This window comes from Lagopus muta, chromosome 5, assembly GCF_023343835.1.
Source record: "Lagopus muta isolate bLagMut1 chromosome 5, bLagMut1 primary, whole genome shotgun sequence".
Taxonomy (NCBI): Eukaryota; Metazoa; Chordata; class Aves; order Galliformes; family Phasianidae; genus Lagopus; species Lagopus muta.
The window spans coordinates 14,354,001-14,360,000 of NC_064437.1; the positions used below are offsets into that span (position 1 = coordinate 14,354,001).

Genomic DNA, 6,000 nt, shown 5'->3' on the forward strand with positions numbered 1-6,000 from the left:
CTTGTAAGAGACAATGCACAAGAAATTAAATAACTAAATAATAAGAAATGAATATGTAAACTTGGCTAGTTTGGACTTTATCATTCCATGTTCACATACTTAAATCAAGAAATTTTCATAAAACACCCTTGAGTGCAGACATACCAAGAGCACACCTTTTCCCTGAAAGGCCTTCGTAATTCTCAAATAAACTTCTTTCCCTCTGGCAGATCTAAAATACTTTGGTTCTGGGGCAGGAGCTGAAGAAATCTTCTTGCTGGTATTTCACAGAGAAAAAATGAAGTGAGGGTGAATATTAATGTGATTATATAAAAGCAGGACTCATTAAGATTGATTATAGGAAAAGTTCTGCAGATTGGAATTTTTTTTAACTTGGTCTTTAGAAAACATAGGCTCTGAAGGCCAGAATTTCAAATGTGTTAAATAGCACTGGATAGGACTTTTCAAGGAACCAAAAGAAGCTGCGATTCTGATTTCAACCAATGGGATTTCTATCAATGGGATTTAAGCACTTACTTCAGTAACTTTGAAAATTCCACTAAACATTTATCTTTTCAAAAGCCTAAACAAGTACTTTAGAGAATCTTTTGTCTGATGACTTATGATGTATTTGTTACAGAATTGGAAGAAAAAAGTGAGAACAGAGTAAAAGAAGGCTTTAAAAAGTAGGAGCTGGGCTTTTTGCTGGCATGGTTGATTATATTGAGAGGCTGTTAGAGAATGGAGTTCCTGGCAAACTCTGAGCAATTGCAATGCCACATGTGAGCAAATGCCAGTGATACCTTTTCTATGGCAGAGGCCTCTGTTCTTCTGAACGACTGTCCAGGCAAAAATTGCCACTAATTCACAGTTACCTATTGAGCAACTAACAGTACAGAGAAAGAAGTGTTGAATATGAAAAATCCTGCCTTCTCTGATGTGAATCGTTTGCTCAAATTTGATCACGTTTCCTAATCTGAACAAAAGTAGGCAAGCCATATTCACTGCAGTCAATTTAAACCGTGCTAAAAATCTTCCAGACCACTAGAGACAGGTAACAGACTGCCCCCAGCAGTAAGGAACACAAACGGTAATGATACTGACTCTGAAGTATCTCATCATCATTTCGTCACAGAAAATCTGAGAACTTCTTTAGATTGCCACCTCATATACATATACACAGGGACGCAGCTAGGCTTAGAGTGCATTCAGCTACAGAAGCAATCTTCCATGTGACCTGAACAGGTACAGAAGGTCATGAAAGAAGAGTATCAGTATGTTGTAGTGGTTAAATCTGAGATGGCATGTGCCAATTCAGTGCTGTCATAGGCACTTCCTAAGCATGAAGCATTATCACTCATCACTTTGTTTTCACCAAGCAAGGCAGAGAATAACAAGAATTCTTAAATTTCCACTGCTATGGCATCCTACATAGCTGCTACAGATCCAGAGATAACAACAATCTCCAGCTACTTGTAACAACACAATTAAAATCTCCAGTAAATCACTGATGCAAGTTTGTAGGAGCTACACAACAGCAGAAAACCCAACCTTTCTCATTCTTAAACAAAGATTATATCATCATGCACATGCCTAAAAGATACCTATCCTCATTCAATGCAAAACATATTCTTTACACTGATAAGCTATGAGAAAACATCAAAGTTTTGTTTTAACAAGTTGAAATGAAAAAACATCTAGTCTCAAAGGAGGCTAGTATTTTGACATACTATACCTAGCAATTTTTTATGGTGATGTAGCTTAAATATCACAATAAAATCTTGCACAGTATTTTAAAACAGACTAAAGCACATACAGATATCTGCAGAAACAAGGAAGTGTCATTGTGAGCATTGTTTAAACAGTGTTTTGTTAACTCTTGTGTACCTAAAAAATTATTCTGATGGAAAGGTTTGCATTTCCTTAACAAAATCAACTCTTCAGCTATATTACTATTATTATAGTATATATATAATAATAATGATAATTATATTATTTCTTTATTTACTTCTGCCATTTATTAACGTAGCTAGAATCTTGATTTCAGTGTATGAAAGTTTTGAAGTTGTTCAGTGTTGAAATTAAGAGGCCAATCACTTATGCCTGAGTTGTAGAGCTTTCTGCTTTCAGATATAGCTGCAATTCATTTGCCCCACTGAACTGGATTTAGCAAGTTTTGAATAATCAAGGTTCAGCTTCAGCTCTTCAATCATAACAATGTGTGTCTAGTTTCAGTATCTTTTAAATTAATTCAGAAACCTGCACAGTTTCAAAAATGATATTAACATCCTCTTAATTTTTTGATACAATGAATAATAGAGCTATTAAAAATGAGTAAGATCAGGAAACTTCATTTGGGCGGTCAGTTCTGGGAACTCAACATAGTTGTGTGAAAGTTCTTTCAAACTCTACAGTATTAAATACTGTAATAAAATAGCAGTATAACAGTACTTCTCCTTGAAGCTTTATTTGGCCAACAGACAAAATTCAATTTATTTCATATATTTTTCACCAAATTGTATGTCCATGCAAAATAGAAATGCTTAACCAACCAGAGCAGAGAACCAGAACTAACATAACTGCCAATATCTAGCTACAATATGACCTACTATGAAAGCAAATGTTCCTTATAAGAATATAGAAGAAAATTTCATGAGGAACATCTTCCTTTGGTCAAGTGAAATCAAAACTGGGACAGAGGGCATTTCTTAATCTGCAACATCTATTCATCCAGAGCAGTTGGCATTCCAAGTAGTGCTTCTGCTGCTGGCAGCAGTGTGTGCAGTGTGTGCAGTAGACTCTATGGTCATCTTTTGAGAATTAGCACATATCTTTTAGAATAACCACTACAATTAATGCATGCTTTCTAGTGGTACGGAACCTGTCACAGATCTTGAACTGTTGTGATGGCCAGGTATCTCGATTGTTAAAAATCTAAAACTTCTGATGGATTTGAACTTATTTGATGTGGATCTCTTTATTCTTCATCTTACAGAGCTTCCCCTCAAAATTCCTTTCCCAACAGTAGATGCCTAGTGACTCTCATCATGTGATCCTTACCCTTTTTACAGGCTTGCCAAACAGTTATATAAGGAAGTGGATTTATCCTAATTTTCTTCATTGTAATGAGCCCAGGAATGAACAAGTCAGTTTTCGTCATCAAAGCTTATGCTCCTGACAGCAATGTGTCAATGGGAAAAAACTATCATGCTCTTAAAACTTTTTTTCAATGCCTTCAAGCTCTATCTCCTCATCCACCCTCTATGTTATAACCTATTTCAATACAACTCCCCAAAATGCATTTGATTGCTCTTTTCCTTTGTATTGACCTTCAGCAAAGTCCACAGGCATTGAGCACCACAGGAGGAAATGAGGAAGTCATCTGGTCAGAATAATGTGTGAATTAGGTAAGACTGTTCTAACTAGGAATTTTGAGCAATTCAGCAAAATTCTGTCTGTGAGTCATCAGATCAATTCCATAAAACAAACACAAAACACAAAGAATACAATACCCTGAAAACATCTGCTAAATATACTGATTTATGCCCAGAAAGTTGCCAAATGCTAAATTCCTGCTGAATATTGTTCAGCAATATTATTTCACTAGACTCTTGTCAATGTAATTATGAGTTTTATTAGAGAATTCACATATTGTCTTTATAGCTTCAACATCTATTTCTGCTTCAGCTAGAATTCATGAAAACACATGCCCACCCCTTAAAATGCATTGCATGAGGCATGTTCTGGGTCAGAGTCAACTCTCATACAAGTAAATCTGGATTAACAAAATCCACAGAGGCTAATGTACTGGTACTAGCACAAAGCAAATTCTAGTAAAAATGGACTCAGGTCCACATATTTTAAGGCTAAGAGCTCCACCTTACTGAACTATACTTGAGTGAGTGAATTCCTTGAGTGTGGGACAGAGCAATGCAGAAAATGAAAATAAAAAATTAATGCTCCCCTAAAGAGACAAAAAGGGTAATGAATTAAAAGTGACTTCATTGTTCTATTTTCTTTATGCCAGTTACCATGGAAGGAGAAGAGTAGCAGAAGGCTGAAGTTTATCTTTTTCCACTCTCTTTCAGTCTCAATGAACTTGATGTGACAGTCCTGTGCTCAGTTGTTTGAACAGCTTAAAACACATGCTATGCAGCTTAAGGAAGGAAATTTATACAGTTCATCTAGCTTGCTCATTCCATGGGAAAGATGAATGAAGAACAGAGCTTGGGACACATGTTGGAAAAACGGCTGAGTGCAATTAACAAAAAGACCATTTATATACTGCATCATGTGAAGCAACAGATAAAGTATAAGCAGAGAAAGAAAGAAGTCATATCAGTTCACAACCTAAGTATCAATATAGTACTGAGGTAGTTTGGCATTGATTCCTGACTGAAGTTTGAAACAGGTATGGCTGAACTGAATTCATAAATGCTTCAACTTCAGAGAAAGGATGTTCCAGCTTCCATGTGAGCATGCAATGTGGTGGGGGAATGAAAAGGGATGAAGGCTTGTGCTCCTGCAAAGCACTGGTTAAATGGGTCCATATTTTTAATCAATATGCATCTATCTCTGTCAGCATTCTCTTGTAGAAGCATTAAAATCCACAGCAAAGCAACATTTTTGCATCTTTTTTTGCCCTGTATTCCAGTATAGCAAATGCACTCAACAGGGCATTGCATCACCCAGTTCACATCCAGAAAATCTGAATAGTCTACTGAAATAATGAATCAGTAAGTGAATTGCTTTCCAAGTTCTCATTACAAACAAATTATTATATCCATTCCCACATTTAGACAATTCAGTTCAAAAACTTTAGTTACATTTCATGTGAAGCCAACTTCTAAGACATTCAGAACAAAGAAGAGTAAATAAAAAGCTACACAGAGAGCACAAATGTACAAACTGTTAAACAAACTGGACAAAATATCTTTGCTGTCATGCACAGCAGCTTAGCAGAGCATAATCAGAGGTTTTGTTCTAAGATGGTACTATCATCCCACCTGGGGCTGCAGGAAACTTCATTGTAACTGCACAAAACCCAGAGAAACCCAACTAAGAAGTGAGTAAGAGTGAGTCAGATGCACTGGCTGGTGTGAGACAGGGAGAAGCTGTGCTGGCCTCACAGCTGCTGTAACACAAATGGCTGAGAAAGTATACCAAAGTACAAACTGTCTGCCTCAGAGATGGACATTTTCTCCCAGTGCCACACAAGCTATGCAGCAACAGATTTGCATTTCTAGGTGTACACAAGGCAGAAGCCTGCTCACTGGGCAGCACCAGGAGGGGCTGTGCAGGCAGTGCCCCTCCAGCTGGCCCCAGCCCGTCCAGCACCACTCAGAAGGTGACTCCAACAGCTGTGGAAGAGCCTTCAAGATAAAGGAAGCTTCTATTAACTTGCAGTCCTGGCAAAGGCTTTAAATGTGCATGTTCTTACTGCCTGCACTCAAGACTTAAATCCTTTGTAAAATCTGTTAGTCTTCATCTATGGTACCTTGTTACGATGAGGTTTACAGTAATGGACAAAAAAAACACTTCACTTACAAATGTGTTGTTGTCTTTTTGTTTCACGAACAACTCACATCATCACCTGATATTTATTAGCAGTTTGCAGTTTACAGAAGACTTTGTGGCCACCAGCCTCTAAGAAATATTGTTAACTAATTGACTAGAGGAGGCAAAGACTGCGGCACCACTGGTGGGTTCAGCTTTTGTAAGGGATGTCTGCAGCCACGGGTCAGATGTAGCCACCAGCCCATGAAATTCCTCACTGCAGTTTCTGTCACGTTTCACGTTCACATCTGTGAGGCAGGATCCCAGCCAGCACCAGCTTCATACAGTCCTCAACATCCACACAAACTCCCCAGGCCACGTCAAAAGTATATAGGGAGGAAATGGCAGGAGTGAAGACAGAAGTTTTTAGCTTTCCCAAGAGAAGGGATTATCAAAGCAAGTGCTACTCTGCTCCTTGTTTTCCTTGGAGGTACTTTGAGGGTATGACTGCAAGTCAATAGCATT

The 6,000-nt window shown here is 37.8% G+C and overlaps 1 long non-coding RNA gene across 1 annotated transcript in view; it reads right to left on the bottom strand.

Moving 5' to 3' along the window:
• Positions 1-6,000, bottom strand: part of LOC125693850 (uncharacterized) — a 166,499-nt gene that overhangs the window by 112,620 nt on the left and 47,879 nt on the right. The gene's annotated exons all lie outside the window — the stretch shown is intronic.